We start from the raw sequence: 22,217 nt of genomic DNA, 5'->3' as shown, positions 1-22,217 counted from the left end.
GGCCATGCACAAAGCCCATACTCCAGGAAGTATACCCTAGGGAGAATCTTGAGGCCATGCTTCTCCTCAAGGGTATGTGTATGCTGGTTGCTATGAAGCCACAGTATAAATATGGAACATATGTTCATGTAAAGACTTGCACATGCGTGTTCACAGAAGCTTTATTTGTAAAGCTCAAACTGTAACCCAAATGTCTAGCCTTAGAATGTTATCATTCTACAGTATGGTATATCCATATAATGGAATAATACTCAGTGATAAAAAAGAATGAACTATTCATGCTATAACATGGACAAATCTCAAAATCATTACATAGAGTGCAAAGACAGAAAAGAGCACACACTGTTTGATTTCACTCACTTAAACTCTAGAAGTGCTATCTAGAGTAACAGAGAGTGGATCAGTGGTTGCTTGTAGAGAGAGGTCCACAAGGGTAGGAGGGAGGAATTGCAAAGGCACATGAACGCTTCTGAGTGATGGGTGTGTTTATTATATCGATTGTGAGTATGGTTTTGTGAAGGTATATATAAGTCAAACCATGAAACTCTACACTTATAATATGTGTGTTAATTGTTGATTATACATTAATAATGTATAACAGTATTTTGAAAGGATGGAATATGTTCCAGGAGTATTTTATTGAGAGGTCTGAAAGAGAAACTCAAAGGCTTAATTAGACTTTTTAAAATATTAAAACAACAGAGATAACACACTATAGAAAGTAAAACTGAATCACTTCTCAAGATAAAAACTCTAGATGTCAGAATTTAATGCTTACAGTGGGCTAAGTCCAGCTAACCCTTTAAGACACCCCAGAATCTGGTTATCTTCACTTTTCTCTGAAGTTTGTAGACATTGGTGGTAAAGTTTGAAGTGCTGCCAAGGGGCTTACAAGGTCATATAACAGATGTAAAAAGTCCCCCAACACCTCCAACATACCACTGACTCTAAGTTTCCTGTGGTTTTAGTTCAATCACTGCATCTTCTTAAATCATTGACTTCTCGTCTGTTTCTAGTTCTAGGAGCACAAGTCACATACAGTCAAAGGAGTGAACTTAGAGGCGTATTTGTCCTGCTACCAAGTTATACTATCTGGAGACATGGGGAGAGTGGGTCCTGTATACAAATACCTGTATTTTTTGTCCCCAGTATTGTTTCCTAAAGAATTACAGGTCAAATGTAAGGCAAATCTTGAAACACCCAGGTGACACTGTGGAGACCATAATGTCCTCCTGATCCATCTGAATAATCAGGAACATAGGAAATGATAAAAAAATTTCTGATTTTATTCACTTGTTCGTATGAAGAATGGACAACCTTCTTGATGAAAATGCCACCATGATTCTATGAAGTAAGACTTAGATTTTATAAAAGCAGAATTTTAAAAATTCAAATAAAACTCATACTGTAATTATAGGAGTGAACCTCTCTCCAGAAGGTGGTATATACTAATACACAGATAAGGGGGAAAATAATGAAACTTTTTGACTTCTCAAGAGAAGAATCTTCAAATCCAAAAGGTCAAAAAATATTGTTCAGAGGTAATTGAAAGCTGAGTTAGCAGAAAAGATAGTAGGAGAATGCCTAGTCTAACTCCAAAACATTTAGAATGGAGATCTAAATCAGTTCATCTCAGGGTGCTTACCTGATACGATCTTGGAGCCATACTTGGTGATCTTGGTGAAATCTGAGAAATTGTGGGAAAAACTGGAGAAAAAAGTTCTGATCTTCTGAAAAGGGAATGGATAAATTATAGAAACTATGGAGAAGTAAGAACAATGTTATTACCCCCAAAAATACTAGAACTGACTATTAAATGGGATCCAGGACCCTTTTAGAAAAAAAAAAATAATATATTTTAAAAATGTTATTAAAGTGTAGCATATACTCATTAACAATTTCTGTCTAAAATAATTCAAAAGTATGGCTGGGCCATTGTAGAAAGGATCTTCCATTCATTCCAACAAAGAACAAATTCATCAAATGAAACCATGTCTTGCTCCACACTGAAAGATGAGATGAGGACATAGACTGGCTGCTCCATGGGCCATGTGAATCCCAAGTGGGACTTCTAGACATTTTCCACAAGGCTGTACTTGGAGAAAGCACCACACTTAAAAGAAAGACAACTTTTAAGTAGAAGTTAAAGCAAAGATAATAATAAACTAAAAAGGATTATGAGTGGGAAGGGAAATGTTCTAGAAACTATTTCCAAGATAACTAGCTGTAAAAATTGAAAACGCTTTACGTGAAAAGGAACATATTTAGATGGGGCTTTTAAAAACTATTTGAATGTACCTTACATTGATAAAAGAAAATACTATTTTTTGTTCTTCCAAAGGGCATAAACAGGACCAGTAGTTAGAATTTACAATTTTACTGATTTGGATTCAATTTAAGAAAGAATTTGTAATTGTTGTAAATACTCAACAATTGATTCTTTTTTTTTGCTTCAAAGACATATCATAACCTTTATTTGACAGAGTCTTTGAGTATTTCAATGTTCAAAATAAGCATGCTCTAGAAAAAGGATTTCTGCCTCAGAGAATTCATACTCAAGATTAAAGACACACATTTTCAGATTTGTGTACCAATACACTGAAACACCATTTACAAAAGCCATCTAAATAAATTACTTTTAGAAATTCATACAAATGCATGGTAGGCAGCAGTTGCAAGAATAAGGGAGAGCTATATGACAGGCTATTTCAGTATTAAGTAAAAACAATTTTAGAACATTATGCCAAGTTTGATCTCATTTATGTAAAATTAAAAAGATATTTGTGTGTATTTTACATTATCATAATTTTAAACATGTGTAGAAAAATTCTAATTTGCCTAAGAATATTGGTACTTTTTCTAGACTAATTGGGAACCTAGAAGAGTTACTTTTCTCTTCAAAACTTTAGAACCATTTCTACTTTTTTAAAAACCATGAATGTATATTATTTTAATATACATACTAATTGAAATTACTGCCTTTGTTTTTAGAGATCTTATCTAATTTTCTAATTATTATATATATCCTATCATTATACCTATGTTGCTTATATTGTATCTGTATTATATACAATTACTACATCTAATATAATTAATAATTATTATCAAAGACATAATATTTCAGATAAACTATTTTGCAGCAGGACTAGGATATTTTGAAGTTTTCTAGATGTAAACTCTGAATGAAAACTCAACATTTCTGAGCCAAAAATTTATTTTCTGTTATTTAAGGAGAGCTGATAAATCAGAATGAGACATTTATAACTGAGAAAGGATTATCTATTTTATTTTCCTTAATTCTCCTAACAAGAATTTATTACTGTGTATTAAGCTTGCAAGAGCTTATTATAACAGAATGAATATAACCTGGAGACAGGGGAGAGTCTTTTTAATTTTCCAAGCATCCCCAATTCAGCACCTGGAATTTGATCATTCCCATACAGGCATAATAAATTATTTACATTTTCTAACAGTTTCTAACACTTTTTCTATTATCTTTCTTTTAGTTTGACCAAGAAGCTTCAAACCTTAATGTCAATAAAAATTATTATATAGAGATGTACACACAATATTATGCATGCTATGTTTTATGGGTAATTTGCAGACATTTTTTTTAATATGCTAACTAAAAACCTATTATGTATGCATATGTATGTAATAGATTTTTAATTATATTATAAAATATATAATACATAAAAATAAATATATGAAGTATTGGGGTGTGTGTGTGTGTGTGTGTGTGTGTAGTGGGTTGAATTGTAGTCCCCAAAAGGTAAGTCGGCCCAAAACATTAGACTGTGACTTAATTTGGAATAAAGGTCTTTGCAATATAAATGATGTAAGGATCTTGAAATAAGATCATTTTGGATTAGGGTAGGCCCTAAATCCAAGGCCAGGGTCCTAATAAGAGACAGAGGAAGAAAGACAGAGACAAAGACCACCCAAAGATGGAGTTATGCACCCCCCCCCCCAAATCAAGGACGCCAGGCACGACCAGATGCTGGAAGAAGTGAGGAGCGATTCTTCCCTATGAAATTCAGGAGAAGCGTGGCTGCACTATACCCTGACACCTTGATTTCAGACGTCTGGTTTCCAGGACCGTGAGAGAAGAAACTTCTGTTGTTTAAGTCACCAAGTCTGCTGCTGATTTGTTACGATGGCCCTAGGTACCTGATGCAGTATTTATACAGGGCCACAACATTGGTATCCTAATTGGATCATTTTTGAGAGTAAAGGAGGGCACAATCATTAATGATATTGGGACAGCAAGATTAAATAGGAGTGCTTGTGGCAATCTGGGATGTGTGATTGTTGAATGCGCGAAACACGAGACAGCACTGTAATGTCTATATAATGTTTAGCAGAGTATCTATGATATAACATGTACTCAGTAAAAGTAACTCTGAATCTGTGTTACATGTAATAATAACATAGAAGGGACTGAGGCCCCCGAAGTGTGGACTTTCTGACCAGGTTTACGGGGTGGAGGCTGGGTAAAGGAGAGACAGGAAATGGAGCTGGAGAGAAAGAGAAATGATTGGCCAGTGGAGGGCTTCTCCGCACTAGTAGACAAGTGTTAAGAACTCTGATGACTAAGCTGCTCCCAGTTCTCCTGAGTCCCCTGATACTTGTTTCTTTCCTTCCTTCTTTCCTTCCTTCCATCCTCCTTTCCTTCCTTCCTTTTCTTTCTTTTCTTGCTATTCTTTCTTTTCTTTTTAAGTAGGTGCCATGCCCAGTGCAGAGTCCAACAGAAGGTAGCCCAATATGGGGTTTGAACTCACAGCCCTGAGATCATGACCCAAGCTGAGATCAAGAGTCTGACACTTAACTGACTGAGCCCCGGAGGCACCCCAGCACCCCCCCCCAATACTTCTTGTACACTGATCATGCAAGGAAGTGACTGTCTTACTCCCTACTTATGGCTAATGTTCAAGGTCTGCCCCAGTTGCATGACTGGGAAAATCTGTCCCAGTCCACTGCTCGGTTAAATGTAGTAAAATATATTATCACTATCAATTTGAAAGACTAAATGAGAAAATGCCAGCAGGTGTAAGACTGGATTCCTGAGGGAAATTACTCTTATCCAACCCTCTGACAAGAACATCTTCATCTGAGAACTGAGCAGGACCTTGGCCGACCAGTCATATTATATCAATATGATGTTTCCATTTTACAGACCAGCAAAGAGAAGCTTAGGGATATGACATGATTTGCCATGGAACCCACATTCAGGGAGTGTGGTTTACCAGGGCATTGTACTAAAATCTCAAATTCCTAACCTCAAGAGGATCTTATTCACAAACCTGAAAGAAAGACTCTATTCAAGTCCCCTTGTTCTTCTAAGTTTCTGCCAGACAAAAATATTGCTAAAATATTTTCCATTTCTAAAATCTAAGAATCCAAAATTCATAATAATTAGGTAGATATATTCAGACACTTCTATAATTAATGAGTATCTACTTTCCCTTTTTAAATTTTGATGCAGAAGAGTCAAGGAGGGTGAGAATCTGTTGAATGTGCTAAAGATTTTAAGCAGTTTTTAGTCTATTTCTACAAAGGACAACTGATTTCTTATGATCCTTACAAATGATTCATTTCAGTGGGCAGATAATTAAGGTGTCATACTATATGCCAGTCAATCTTGAGACTAATGTAAGAAGAATTATTGAGAACCACTACTGATTTCAGTTCTTTTGATTGGTCACAAAGTAATTCATTTTACTGGTTGGAATAGGAAGATGGTTGAAAACACATGTTTTTCTAATATAATTCAGTCTCCTGTGAAGAAGTTACTGCATGTATCACAGAAACCTTCCCAAAATGCCTGCTATCCTGTACATAGTACCACTTTGACCACTCTAAGAAATAATTCTTATTTTATTATATACCTCTGCTTCCAAGAGAGCTAGAGGTGATGATTTGTCCTCCTCCCTCTCCTCCTCCTTGTCCTTCTTCTAAAACATAAAGAATAGCACTGCTAAAGTAGAAATTAAAACTGAAAATGTTCTTAAACACACCAGAAGCAAATGTCTAGGCTAATTTAAGTACTGTGAGCATTTATTTAGCCCTGAGCATCTACTTATCAGGATGAAATAAGCATAATAATACCTGATATATGAAAATATACCAGTTAGTCAAGTGATAAGTAAACAACTTACCACTGGGTCATTTTGCATGACATATTTGTACAATATGATAAACCATAACCTTTAAAATATCTTCTACAGTGAGTTTATTACTAACGCATTCTTTATGTTACTGTTTCTTTCAGTGCACCTATGAATAATTGTCACACTGTTCTTTGGCTACGTTATAGGGAAAAAAATTATTAAGTTTGGGTTTAATTAGCTGTGTGCTAATGTATGTTTATGAGGATAAAATCATATAGATATGAAGGTACTTTGAAAATAATAACAGTTATTACCATCAGCGTAGAATACCCAGTTTCCGTCCTTCATATATTTCAGTTATGTAAAAACACCATATGGGGGCTTTAGCTCATGATGGGAGTATACAGCTATATTATATATATATATATATATATATATATATATATATATATATATAATATGGTTGTATATGTGGCTATATATATATATGGATGTATATGTGTATATATATGTATATACATATATACAGCTACAGCTATATATATATAGATGTATATGATGTATATATACATATTACATATATGGAGGAAAGAGTGTGAATGTGTGTGTGCAAGTGTGTGGGGAGTGGCAGAAGGAGAGGAAGAGAGAGAATCTTAAAGAGGCTCCACACCCAGAAAGGAGCCCAATATGGGGCTCAGTCTTATGATCCTGGGATCATGACCTGAGCTGAAATCAAGAGTTGGAGGCTTAATGGACTGAGCTACCCAGGTACCCCTATAGCTTTTTGTATTTTAATGGTTTTCTGTCAGAGGTGAGAAAAGAAATATGGACAGCTATGTGTCTCTCTCCTTGAACTGTACATGAAAAGAATAAAGTAACAGTTACTATTTCAGACCAAGAAGAGTTAAAAAGAATGAACTCTCTGGAATGGTAACTGAATCCTTAAGGTCCTGAACTGGCCAAACAGCTGGGATGATTCATAAAAATTCTCAGTAAAGAGAATGAGTTGATTCTGGAAACTATGAGTGATATTTTGATCAAAGGTAATGGAATGCTTTAAAACAAGAACATTTCCTTTTCAGTTACTAGTCCTCTGATTATGGTTTTTCTGTGTTCTAGAACATGTGAAGATTATTACAAAATGTTGTGCTAAGGACCTTAAGTAAAATTCCAGCCTTTATTCACTCTGTACAGATTTTTAAATTGGAATCTGTAAACAGATAATTTAATGCATGTTTGTTTTAATTAGGTAAACATACAAATTTAAAGGTCACATATTTGAAGTAGATCCCATTAGGCAGAGAAATGTTTTCTGGTGTATCAACAACAAACAGCAATGACTGAGATTGATCTTAAGAGAGTTTAAAAGCTAATAGAAATTCATTAAATATTAAATGCTTTCCAGGATTATTAGTCACTGTGGATCAAACGTGAACTTGAGAATAAGGGAAGGACTACTGATGCCTAATTATGAGTTTCTCATGGCCTAAATAGCCCCCTCTTTCCTCCAGAAAGCTATTAGTCTTACCCTCCCTCCACTATGCTTAAAAGTATTTATCAGCTGATAAGGCAGGACAGGGAGGGGACAGGAGAAGGGAGAGAATAGGTGGCAAGGGCTGACCTCAAAAGTAACTTCAGTGTGAGGCCCACGCGTTGCATCAAAAGCAGAGCACCATAAACTAACAAAAGACTGCCTAAACTGTCTTGTCAAAATAAAGTCATATTGAAATGCAGTTAAAAATGTTTGCTTACTTTTGTTAGTGCCTCAGTATGTTCCCTTTTCAAGATATTACTAAGGTGTTTAGCAATTTCAGACAAAGTCAGTGTCTCAGGACACACACTGTCTCGTGACAGTGTTTACAGTACCTCGTAAATAAAGGAACGACAACAAAAGCAACCCCCACACCAACTAACATTTACTGAAAATGCTCCCTGTATTAGGCCCTGTTCTAAGTGATTTTACATACAATAACATACTTAGTAGTCATAATTACACAGTAGAGTAAGTGTAATTAGCATCCCCATTTTACAGATGGAAAAAAAACTGAGGCACAGAGAACTTAAGAAACTGAGATCGCAAGGCTAATTAGGCTAATTAGGGGAGTTGCCAGGATTAGAACACAGCAGTTTCGCTTCAAAGCCCAAGCTCTTAGGGAATCATCTATCACAAATGCTAGCAAAACATAGAGTGTTTAGAAGCTCATGTTACCTGCTCCATTCACATCCCAAATATGGATGACTTCTATCACTTATATTAGTAATTGTTCGTTCGCCATTTACCATGGGCTGGGGATTGGTGTGTTTTTCACACAAGTAGTCTCCCCATTTGACATTCAGAGAAACTGAAACTCAGAATGTTTAAATTCTTTAATTAAAGTAACACAGCTGGTGAATTAAATATGTAAGCATTCAAATATGGCCATTTCTACCTTTCAATACTATTGCCCCAGGTGGATAGTTATACAGTAACTATTACAGCTTACATTGGCAACTGATAAGGGGTTTTCCTTGGAAACCGGTAATTTTGAAGTTAATCATGATTAATGCGTGTTTTATCACATGGTTAATGCACTCACTTTTTAATAACTGAAAAGGACAGTTACTCTTACCCCATCCAAATCCCTCCAGATCACTGCCAACTGACTTTAGCCAAACTTCAAAAATCCTTCATGCAGAAAGGGGGAAGAAAAGACCATTTCCTATTTTACTTAGTTCACAGCTTTAAGTTCAAAAGTAAAATAAAAATAAATGAAACAAGATGGGATTGGGAGGGAGACAAACCATAAATGACTCTTAATCTCACAAAACAAACTGGGGGTTGCTGGGGGGAGGTGGGATTGGGAGAGGGGGAGCGGGCTATGGACATTGGGGAGGGGAGGCGAACCATAAGAGACTATGGACTCTGAAAAACAACCTGAGGGTTTTGAAGGGTCAGGGGTGGGAGGTTGGGGGAACAGGTGGTGGGTAATAGGGAGGGCACGTTTTGCATGGAGCACTGGGTGTTGTGCAAAAACAATGAATACTGTTATGCTGAAAAAAATAAAATGGGGAAAAAAAATTAGTCTTGGAACAAGATCAGAAAAGAAACTGATCAATACTGCCTGGCTTGTGGATTTTTGTTAACCCAGGCTAGACAGGACTCCTGTAAACGCTTGTCGACTCTGCAGCCAACATTGCTACTTTGTTGGGTTTTTGAGATTTAAGATTGTCTCTTATTACTGTGTTTTCTGTAGACTTTTGTACTTTCCGCCACCAGGTGGCGAAAGAGAGTCACAATTGCTCATCTGTTTTTCTGGGGCCTTGAGTTGGAACCAAAAAACCCCTTTTTTAAAACTATATTATAATAAAATGAAAAAGGATTGAGTTGTTTTAACACACACACACACACACACACACACACAAGCATTAATCAGGGCCCTCTCCAGGAAAAAAGAAAAAAGACAACAAACATAAATATTGCTTACATGTCTACCCAAAATTTGACCAGCACCAGTAAGCACCGTTACCGTTCTCAGACTAGGCAGCAGTGATCTTGTATGTGGGCGTTACTCCAACCCTGGATACACATTAGGAACACTTTGAGAGCTTGAGCAGTGCCCAAATTGCACCCCAGAATTTCCTACACTGAGGCCTAGACATCCATATTTAGAAAAACAAAACCAAAAAACCAACTTCCCAGATAATTCTCATGTACAGTCCTGGTTGAAGCTTGCCGCCAGAAAAAGCTAGATGCTTCTTAATGGGGCTGCAGATCGTTGGAAGGGGTCATCACTGAGAACAGAATCTGCTCTTCTATTTAGTAGATTTGTAATAGCAAATTATGTTCTAGAAAACTGACTTATATATCATAATCATAGGATTATCATTTATAAAGTAGAAAGTCAATACATTAATCTACTTTGAGGAAAGAAACTCCTACAGGAGCCACTGTCTGGGCTGATTATAGCAGCAAAATATATCTTCCCGAAGTAGATATTTATTCACTTGTTCACAATTTAGAAGCAACAAAAACACTGGGAAAACAAAATTTTAACCTAAATTCAGATAACTTGATGCATCTAGAAACCTAAGAAGGGACAGTAAATAATCTTGAGGAACAATAGCAGCAACCTAAGTATGATGGTATGATGGATCCCTCTTTGTTAAGAAGGGTTGGTTTTACAGACAGAAATAGCTCTCTCCATCAGCCAAGCTCCTTCTTGCTGGGTAGAGCCAAAGGAACACTAATATTTTTTTTAACTCTAACCCTTTTCTTTCCCTGTTTCATAATCATCACACTCATCTGTGATAGGCTGAAGAAGATGAAACAGTTCGTTTCATTTTCTAAAGAAATCAAATCGCCGTAATGCATGACACACCACTATGATGCCATAGGCAGCCTGACTCAGGATAGCTGGATACCCCAGCAACTAACCAGGGGGTGTGGGGCGGGTGGGGGAGAGCAACTGAAGGGCAGGGGAAAAGCCCATGGCACCAGGGCAGGCTTAGGGATGGCAGCTAAAAGATCCAACACAAGTGTTTCAGGATTGTTGCAGAATTAAATATGGCTCAGGCAGCAAAATTTTAAAATGAGGATTTATGAAATTAGTCGAAAAAGATGTTAGTAAGAGCAAGACAAGATCCAAAGATCCCAGCTTTCGGTGGATGCCTTGTTCTCCAGCGATGCTGTAAGGCCGCCATGTTAGGCCCTTTGCTTCTGGAATTAGATGACCTGTGAACTGGCTTTAGCTCTGCCCCCTCCAACCTGTGCATTTCGAAGCACATTTCTTTTCACATCCGAGTACCTGTTTCTTCATCTGTAAAATAGAGGAAATAATTATTCTTGTCTCACGGGGCTCTTGTGAGAATTTCCAGATAGTCCAGGCAAACCATGGCGATCTGAAGGTATAGTTCCCTGGGCCAGCAGCATCAGCCTTGCTGGAAACTGCAAATTGTTCAGCTTCACCCCACACCCACTGAGTCAGAAACTGAATCCCAGGCCCAGCCACCAGTGTCTCAAGAAGCCCTCCAGTGTAACTAACATTTGCAAGCAACCGATTTACAAGGTAATACGGGCTGTAAAACTGGAAACAGAATCCCTGTTCTAATTATAGGAAGAAAGTCGAAAAACAGTAGGATAGCTAAATGGGGCATAGGGCTGGCCCAAGGCACACCAGCCCCCAGGTCTGCTTATCAGCAAAGCTGTGGCAAGATAAATGAGAGAGCAAATTCGATCCCACCAGTTGGAAATGAGTAACCTGCACTTAAGTCTGGGGAACATACTTTATTCTCAACCTGATACGTTCAAAGCTGCTGACCCATCATCCAGTCAGCGGTGGTTTGGGGAACAGAGGTCACATGATAGAAACATACCCACCTAACTGACTATTCAGGAGCACAATGAGCATAATAATTTCCCACATTTGCTTTTGCCATTCTAAGGCCTCTGTGTTGCTAGGTTACATAGAATCAGTTTCTTCTCAAAACATCAGTATCATCCTTCTACTCCTAAAACAAAAATTTTTCCTGTTCGTTGTCCTCTTGAAATATAACTTAGTACTCTAAAATAGTAAGTCCTTAGAACACGCTGATCGTATCTCCATTCTGTCACTATCTACTGGCTGATGCTGTTCATTCCAATTTCTCTGACTGTTCTGCTTCCCTGATGTTAAGGCCCCCAAAGCCTCAAGATCTATCAGTCTATTACAGGACTATTACAGGACTCTAAACTAGATGCATGTTCAAAAAAAGTTGTCCAAGAAAACCATTGTATATGATGATCTATAAATATTTTAACCTTATACAAATACATATTTTAATCCGTCAGATAACCATCATTATTAGCTCAGTTATAACTGAATCACTTAACATTGTGTATTTTTGTTCCTGCTTGTTGGCTCTAAACTAATTTCTTAGAAGTATCTACCTTATTTTACCACACATCTAAATATTCTCCAAAGACATCCGAGTTTTGGGTTGAATGAGTGAATGTGTGCCATCCCCTCATTCTAGATCAATGTTGTAGCTGACAAAAATGTCTAAAATTGACGTATATCTGGAATTATAAGTAATATATACAATTTAAAATAATTCATCTTATAGGACAATTGATTAAGCATTTTAAGGCCTATGTATCACCTTCTTTGAACTTAGGTATAAACTATAACATTGAAAAGTGAGTATTTTTACAACAGTGTTTTTTAGAAAATGCACGTGTTTCCCAATTTAATGATTAACACGTTCCTGCCCCCCTTGCTTGGCATCAGACAGATCTGCTGAGGGCCAGAATGCTGCATTAGAGTTAATAGAGTCACCTGTTCAAGTGAGAACAGTTGCAGAACATTCAAAGAAAAACCACTGTTAAGTTCCTTTAAAATTTTACTGGAAGAACTTAAGCTGAGAAACTTTTGGATCATACCTCAAAAAATATAAAGAATTGTAACCTTATCAACCCACCCCCCCCAACCCAAAGCAGTTTGAAATACCAAGATTTGGTATAAAGAAGGCAAACTAATTCAGGCACATGGTCTTCTATAAATAGATTGTAACCAAACTAGGACCAGTTTAGTTTGTCTAGCTGATAATGGGGATTCCAGATATATGTAAGTTAAATATATAAATTAATCAGGTCTCTATAAGTTTCAGGCTGGTAAAATGTCCTAATTATTATCTTCTTTTAAAAATAATTTTGAAAAAAATAAAAAATAAAAAAATAAAAATAATTTTGTACCTTTTAGCCCTCTAAAAAGGTACAATCACAGGATTATGCACACACACATGCACACACACAGAGGGCTTTTTTTTTTAACATTTATACTTTTCAAGATCTTTCAAATTTTTTACAATGTCATATGGTAACATAGAAAATACCTTAAATATTTTAAATTTCTCTTATTGTTTCTTTTAAAGACGTCTAATAGCCAATGTTGCTGTTGATTTTAATCTAGTCATCAGGAGAATTGCAGCAGAATGCCTGGCTGGCTCAGCCGGTGGAGCATGTGACTCTGGATCTCAGTGTTGTGAATTTGAGCCCCATGTTGGGCGTGGAGATTACTTTAAAATTATATAATCTTGAGAGAGAGAGTGTAGAATTGCACCAAGTCTATCAATATGTTGCTTCTCTGCAAAGATGATAGTTTAAGGAAGCTATGTAGTTTCCCTTTACATTGTATTATCACATATTTGTAATGAAAAGCTTGATGAGTTTGGTCTGAACATGCAGATTTAAAATGCTGCTTTAAAGGAAAAGAAAAAGAAAAGGAGGTTTGTGTTAATGCCAAGAGATTGAGGCTCCACATTGGGCCGAACAGATGGCCAAATTCAGCCTCAATGAGACAGTAGGGATCTGTGAAAACCCCTAATGTAATGAGTTACTCTATCACCCTTTCAAAGTTAACACACAATGTGGAGGCTCGTACTGAAATGTGAAATTGGAAAAATAAATACGAAAGAGCATATACACAAACACAAGAATCCCCAGTTTGGATAAAAGTGAAGTTCTGGAAAGAGCATGAGCTTTTGGAAAGCACCTGTTACATTTTTACCATATCTAAATGTTCAAATAAGATTTTTGGTAGACCCAGTAATTATGAGCAATCAAAGATTCTTGAGCTAATCCAAGGCATATGTGTTCCTAAGGCTTTTCAGTTCTATCACCGTCCTATAAGGTGGCAGAGAAATCTGCACTTGGTTTCTGGGTGGACACTTCACAGGTGGCCTTGGCTCTCCATTCGTCTTGGACCAGCAGTAGGTACCACCAAATGGCCAGTAATGATGAGAGTCTGTCTATGACCAGGATTTTTGCAGCTTCCTGCTGAGGTTTTCAGAGTTCCACATCATCTCCATTCATCTCCACTGAGGACAGAAGGCTGCTTAGAGAAATGCAATGTTGAGCCTCACTCCCTCGTTTTAGCATCTGCCCATCTCGACTGCCTTATGGCAAATGAGTGAGCACACAGATTTGTCTGGAGGTTCCTCCCGAATTGTGGGTGACTGTCTGTGCTGAATGTTTGCCTTGCTCTCACCAAGCATCTCCCGCCTGGGGATGGCTGCGGTCTTGGTGGAGGCCTGTTTTGGTCCTAGGAGTATTTATGTTCATTGGGGCCCAGTTTTATTCTGTAACTCTCCGCTGTAGCAATGAGATGATATCTAGGTTTTCTTCATTTTCTTTTTGTTTCCCTCCTATTCCTATTAAGTTTGTATTACCTTTCTACACTGATGTGTTAAGCCTTAGACCCATGGCACGTTGGGAATAGATATTTCTTTCTTTTAATTTCCTCTGTGACCATGTTACTCAGAGAGTAGTCTGTGGTCCAACAGTATATGCATCACCTGGGAGCAGAAGCCAGGCTCCACCCCAGACATACAGAATCAGAATCCACATTTTAATAAGGCCCCCCGTGATATATCTGTGCATTACCTTCTGAGAAGCATTACTCTATGATGTCACTGATAATGGGAATATCTTCTTGAATGTCTTTAGTGATGAAGGATCTCCACTTCCTTAAGAATATTATTTTATTTGGGGGCAGCTTCCATCATAAGAAAGACCTTCCTTACATTGAAATTAATTTTATGTCTCCATGAATTTAATTTGTAGATTCAAGTTCCTACTTAGACCTGCTTGGCCCAGCCCAAAATTTTGTCTCTCGATTGTATGACATTCTTCCAAATACATTAAGGTAAATATCAAGTCCCCAATTTTTATTTTTCTATTTCAGAGTAGGTACATTCACGTGATTGCTTTGGCTTATCACATAATTTCAAGTTTCTTCTCCCCTGAAGACATTCCAGTTTGACTCTACCCCCAGAAGAAAACTTTGTAAGGTATGAGAATCTCATGGCCCAGCATTCAGAGACCAGATGATTAGTATGACCTCAAGATGGTAAGACTGAGTGGTGGGATCTCCTTACTGATATTTCTGCTGCCACATTATCTGAATCAAAATCCTAACTGCCAATCCACTGGAAAAATTAAGCATGCCTTATGTGAAAAATCACGCATTTGTCTTATACAAACCTACATGTTCGCTTTCTGTAAAGGCTCCTTAAGTACCCTGAAACCCGAACATATTCCAATAAATTTACCTAACGTTTTTCATCCTTTAAAACATATTTGTCAGGCCCATTGCCTTCTATGGAAGGGTTGGGATCTTTCCCTTGCTCTCAATAAAAGCATTGCAACTAATGGGAGTATGGTTTGAATCCTCTAAAGTTGCATCAAATAAAAGAAAACCATAATGTGGACTCGAGGAAGAAAATGGGCATAGAACTGGAAGAAGAAAATCTTAAAAATAGAAGGTTGTGTTCTCACAGGGAAAGTGCAATCGCAAACTCTCTGATGACTTTAGCTCTGTGGAAATACGAGCGTTCTCTAGTGTTCCAGCACTTAGACATCAATTCGTGGTGGTCTCAAGCTATGTTTTTGTTCTGGCACATTAAACAGAATGAAGACATATGTCTAAATTTAAGACATCCTTTTAGTGCTCTGTGCACGAGAGCCAGCTGAGAAATGTGAACTATTTCAAAGCACTAGGAAAGGAATTGTAGACACATCCTTTGTTTGGGCATATATTTTTAATTATCCTGCCTTTTAATATTCTTCTCCATTTGAGGATAATCAGACAAAATGGATCCTGCTGGGCATTGTCATGCTTAATAAAAGTAAGACTCACCATCTGCTAATATGGCGACAGCGTGGCGCATACGATGCGCCAGTGGCCGAGGCACATTCTGATGTAATTATAAGCCACATGGAACTGTGATAATGCAATGCCCTGCTTACATTCGTTCTAGCACTTGGAGAAAACTCTTCTTGCGTGAGGTGCCAAGCAATTCAACCCAGGGAGGCCCATAGACTAATAAAATGCATTGAATGCAGGATGCAGATAACGAACGGCAAGGACAGGCAGATAAAAGGCTGTAGACCATTGTGTTTGAGTCTGCAGACCAGGGGTGGATGCCCTGGGTTTAATCCCAGCTTCACTGGTGGCTAGTGGTGTGACCTTAAGCAAGACCTCAACCTCCATGAAATGGAGGGAATAATTTGCTTTTCTCATAAGGCTATAGTAAGACATAAGTGGAATCATACATGTAAAGAATTCTTACATCTTCTTCCCTGGCACCCCCAGCTTCTTTTTCCTTTCTATTAAGTTCCTTAGATAAAGATTTATTGCCTTTTTTCTTTTCTTCATCAAAAAGCCATTAGGAAAGCCCAAATAAAGTGGGTGGCCCGGAGTTGTCAGGCTCGTAATGGTTGGAGCCAGTGTGCCAAGGGGGTAGCAGCCGGATGGTATCAGAAAATTGGTGACAGCTAGGGGATTGAGGTAATGAGTGCTAGGTCCCCCACTGTCGGAGAAGGGGGGTTGTGGATGTGGAAGGAGGAAAGACAGAACAGATCACGTGGCATTGGAATGGTGGGGGAAGAATCAGCAGACACTCAAGATGTTCAACACGGTACATATGGATAAATACAGGAATAGAGGTGTATGCTATGGTCTGAATATCTGTGTCCACTAAAATTCATATGTTGGCCCCTAACCCCTAATGTGATGGTGTTGGATGTGGGGCTTTTGGGAGGTGACTACTAGGTCATGCAGCTGGAGCCATCCTGAATAGGATTCGCGTCCTCATCAAAGAGAACCCACAGAGCTCCCTTGTCCTTCTGTCATGTGGGGACATAATGAGAAGTCTGTGATCAGGAAGCAGACACTAGCCCGGCACACCGGCACTCTCATCTCAGACCTCCAGCCTCCAGCCTGTGAGAAGGAAAATTCTGCTGTATAAAAGTCACCCAGTCTATGGCAGTTTGTTACAGCAGCCTAAACCCACTAAGGCAGGAAGCCTGTGTGTCTATAGAGATTTCCTAGCTCGGTACCCTGGTAACACAGTAGCCATGAGCACACCTAGTGTCCAGAGGTCAGTGTCCGCATGGCATCCTCTACCAGAAAAACCGGGGCTCCTCACAGCAATGAGCAATCCTGGGGATGCGTTAGGAAATGAACAGAATGAGCCTAGAACTTGTTGCTGTGCCAGGAAGTAAGGAAATTCTCAAAGAATGCGTGGGAAACTAGCTTGAAGGAACTCCAACTGGTCAAATCTAGGATAATTTTGATCAACAAAATAAATCATGACAGTAGTAAATTATAACACATTGAATGAAATAGGAACCCCTGAGTCCAAAGGGGTGTACAGAAATCAAGAAACAGATACGCAAATGAATAAATGGGTAAATGAGAAAGCTCTTCCTTCTCATGGAAAGCCAACCAATAACAAATGTGAAAGAAACGATGACAGAAAATTGCCATTTGGCACCCATCAGAATGATAATTCAGAGCAGAAACATTCAATGTGTTAGAAAGTAATGGGTAAACATGAGGTGAGGAATGGCATTTGAATTGGAAGCTTTCACCTGTGAGTCTCTTCTCCACGTTGTGACCACGCAGCTGCCACAGTTCCAGATGCCACATACCTCTGCCAGCAAAGGAGGGTGGCTTTTCTCACGCGAGGGGCTCTTAATTGGGAAGAACAATTTTCCCAGAAGGTGGAAGGAAGACTTTCTCTGATGTCTGATTTGCTAGAATTAGGTCACGCAACTGTCTTTAAGCCAACCACTAACAAAGGGAATGAGACCATAATTGAAGAAATTTATGATTGACTCCCTGAGGCTAGAGCTTATCTCTTTCCCAAAACATAACCAGGATTATTCCAGAAAGGGGGAGGCAAGGTTAGGTGTATGGTTATTACATAAGCACCTTATGGTGTCTGACACATCAGAGGTAGAGAAAAATCCCTATCGCTTGTACAATCTGGCCATTCATAAATCACTAGCTTCATTAAAACAAAATATTTGTGTAAGCTTCTTGATCTGTAATACAACAATTTCATTCATTCTAAAAATGTATGTTTGGGGGGACAATTTAACATCTCTGAAATTGATTCCACCTTAAAGGTGGTTATATAATTGTTTAATTGGCAACTCTCTCCTTTGTGGTCCACAAAGGAATAGTACATCTATATTTGATGAAGTATGCGATTGGGTAATATGCAGTAAACAAGTAGCGATTACCTTGGTCACTGGTGGCAAACATTCTCTCCCTTAATCATTGTTACAGCTCTGTGAGATGAGCACTATGATCATCCCTGTTTTAAAGATGAGAACACTGAGGTTTATTAAGGCTGATGTGCCAGATCCCACAGTAATTTTAGGGCAGAATATGGACTAGAGAGCATTGTTTCATACCAAAGTTTGTACTCTGGCCAGCCCCACCCCTGGCTATCACTGAGTGCGTGCACTTACTCATCAATTCAAGAATATGTAGGGTGTCGGGCAGGTGCCAGATACATACTATATGAGGCACTGGAGATGAAGCCGGGGGGCTCAAAATAGAATAAGGGAGATTAATAATAAAAGTAGTAATAAATCTATCACTAACATTGTAGTAAGTGGTTGACACTGTGATAGATTGTTTACAAATGTTTGATACCCTTCCTTGGGGGAAGACTTTACTCCCAGTCCCATTAATAGCAGGCTTTGTCCTGTGACAATATGTCCAGCAAAATATGGGAGAAAGCAGCATGAATCATGTCCCAGAGAACTTGAAGCACCAACTAGTGCGATATCTCTTCTCTTTCTGCCACAGTGACCTCTGGTATATGTCCCAGAGAGAAGCTGCTGTGTCAGCCTGGGCCCCAGGGTGGAGAACCCAGGGAGGACATTCGCAGCCACCCCACTGTGTACAAGGAGCAAGAGTGTGAAAAAACCTTTAGAGGTTGCCAGCCACTGAGGTTTTTGAGGTCATTAGTTACTACAGTATCTTCTACCTTACCCTGGTGATTCAGTGACTTCACTTTTTATAAAAAAGATAAACATGTAATAGTGTGAGAGATCATGGAACGTAATGCTTAAAAGCAAAGTCTGCGCAAGCCAGCTTGCACAGATTCAAATCCCAACTCTCCCATTTACTAGAAAACTGGCCTTAGCAAATGCACCTAACATCTCTGCCTCGGTTTCCTAGGGGCTGGGACCACACTTACCTGAGAGTATCATCATGAGGATTAAGCACGTGAACACTGGCAAACTGTGGAGGACAGAGAGTGACACATGGTGAGTACTCCATAAATGTTTGTCCAAAGAATTTCTTTGTTAGGGAATAATAGCGGGAACACAATTCAAAGAGGGGGGGGCATTCAGGAAAGGAATATCCTGCAAAGTTTTAAGTTATGTTTCTTAAACCTTCCGGTTGATAGCAATTTTCCCAAGGAATGAAAATTTCCTGAGAATTGCTGCATATGTAAGGATGAGGAGAACATAGGGGGTCATGCTGAAATGCGTATTCTAGGAGATCAGCTAGTCCACGGGAAGGGAATACTCCCCTGAGAAAGTCTTGTAGAGCCCAGCAAACAAAAAAAAAGCTAAATATACAAATATCTGAAGTCCTGAGTGCCCCAAATATTCCATAACTGAACTGCTCCTCATATTTATCATTGAAAGCTGGACTTGCCAAACAGCTGGCAGAGAGCTAGCTACCTCCCCAGCAGGTGAGCTGAGTCGGCCCTGCTTCTCTGCTAAAGCCTTGTCCCCTGCTCTTCCATGATCTCCGCCATCATCTGCTTGCCAAAGACTGGAATTTTTTAGGAGAAGAAAAATCCTTTAATTTCCCAAGTACAGATGAGGTTTAAAATAAGAATTTTCCTCATAGGAGTACTATAGCTGGAATTAAATTTACAGTCAGTTATAAGTTGCTGATAGCAGACACAAGCAGCAGAGAAGGATTCACTGACTCACCAATACCGGAACTTGAGATAATTCACAAACCATAGAAAAGGAGGAAAAATGACCACTCAGCTTTGCTTAGGTTGCTGCTGTAATTCTTAGGAGAGTCCTCTTTTCAAATCACTTGTAATGTGTTTCACATAGGACTCTCCTCAGCACTGCAATCCCAGCTGCACTGGGTCTGTGTTTAAATTGCATAAACTCTTTGCCTATGTTGATTGCTCCTGATTGCCAAATGCTTATCTGTGGGCCAAGCCCTACCTCTGGGGCTCTGACTCTCTCACTGTGGACTGTGCAGGGGCGCAGGTTACACACAGAGGGGAAGAAGCCATGTTTAGACAGATGATGTCCCCACTGGTCTGTACATTCTGCAAAACTAGAATTTTTGTTAGTCTCTTTCATCTTTGACCTACACAGTAATATATGTTTATCATCGATAGTGTTGAAAATCACACAGGCAATAAGTAGTTATCTTCAATAAGCCCAACACTCAAAGACAGCCATTTCGTTCATGAACATTTTCCAAGCTATTAAATTTTATTCAAAATTTCGTGTGTGGAATATATATATTCCATTGAGCAAACATAGTATCATTTATTTGACCACGAGAGACATTTAAGTATTTGTTTCCCTTTGATTTTTTAAAAGAAATTATTTTAGAAAGAGAGAGAAAATGGAAGGGGGTGGGGCAGAGGAAAAGGGAGAGAGAATCTCAAGCAGACTCCCCGTTGGCGCAGAGCCTGGCTCAGGGCTCAATCTCATGACCCTGAGGTCGTGACCTGAACTGAAATCAAAAGTCAGAGGCTCAACTGAGAGAGCCACCCAGGTGACCCTATCTTTGATTTTCTATATGATTTTCAATAATATCATAAGCATAGTTAAAGGATAAAGAGGATACCCTTGAGGATAAATTCTTAGGTTACATAATATGAAAACTTTTTAAGTTTGGAGATTATTTCCAAATTGCCATCTAGAGGCAATAAAATCTGCCTTTTAAAAATGTAGAACGTTATAAAGACAACACTATGATTTTTTAAGGACTGACCTCATGCTGCCATACACAAAGCACTAGGATTCTTTGACATTTTGGAATTGATTGCTGAAATCATTTACTATTAGCAACGTGAGATTGTGAGGTAGACATCTGATTCTGCTGGGGGATAATTTGAACACTGCACCCTGCAAAGGAAGAGATTTGGTCAAAGGCCCAGCACCTGCGCCTCAAATTGATTTTGTGGTTTATTATCAATTCATCCATTCACAAAAACTCCACGGTCTAACAAAATGAACAATAAAACTACATTGAACATTGAAAATGTAATTTGCATATGACACAATGTCACACGATACTTCAACTAATGTGATTCAGGGGAAAGCCAGGAGCTAGAACAGATATTTGACTTCTTAAAAATGTGGGTATTCTTGAAGGTTTGGGCACAGATTCTGCAGGAACCTCAATGGTGTGCTGCTCCCCTAATTATTGTGTAATAACCTGATGTCTATATAAAGCAAAAAATAATATATGTTAGGCGTGGATATGACTGTTGAACTCCTCCACCTTGCAGGAAAGTTTAAAGACTTTCAGATGTGATGAAAAGACACATGTCTGCACTGGTCTTTTTCTCATTCTTTCATCTTTGCATCTTTTTGATGAATGTCTGCAGCCCTCTGCTTTCTTTCCTTCCCTATGTCCATGGGACTGTCTTTCTACCCTGGCTGGGTGCATTTCACCTCCCTGCATTGGGACCCCTACTAGGATTTACAGATGGTTACAAGACTGTTTACAAGATGTTTACAAAACATGTACAATTTCAGGTTCTTCTTAAGTACAGAAGCCTTGGCAACAATGTTTTTCAGGCGCACCTGTTGTTAACTGGTTCTCCCAGGATAACTGTCATTTCCTTTGCTGGGTCCTTTAACTTTTCTCTACAACATATTTATTCTAGTGTTTTTAATTAGTTTTGTTTTTTTGTTAGTATTTAGGGTCTGAATTTAAAACAGAAAGCCATTAGCCAGAAACATATTTCCTAGTAACATAAATAAACTTTCTTTAAAACATTATTTTAGGGATGCCTTGGTGGCCCTATCAGTTAAGCATTTGCCTTCAGCTCAGGTCATGGTCCCAGGGTCCTGGGATCGAGCCCTGTGTCGGGCTCCATGCTCAACAAGGGAGCCTGCTTCCCCTTTGCCCCTCACCCTGCTTGTGCTCTTTCCCTCCCCCATCTCTCACATAGATAAATAAAATCTTAAAAAAAAAAACATTATTTTATACCTGAAAAAAGCAAGACTACAAAGAATCATCATTTCCTACAACCATCTCTGCTCATTATGGAGCTCGTTTTCCCCCAGTGTAA

Source organism: Meles meles, chromosome 13 (assembly GCF_922984935.1).
Source record: "Meles meles chromosome 13, mMelMel3.1 paternal haplotype, whole genome shotgun sequence".
In the NCBI taxonomy this organism is placed as follows: Eukaryota; Metazoa; Chordata; class Mammalia; order Carnivora; family Mustelidae; genus Meles; species Meles meles.
The sequence above is the reverse complement of the archived record's forward strand: the minus strand, read 5'-3'. Positions refer to the sequence as shown.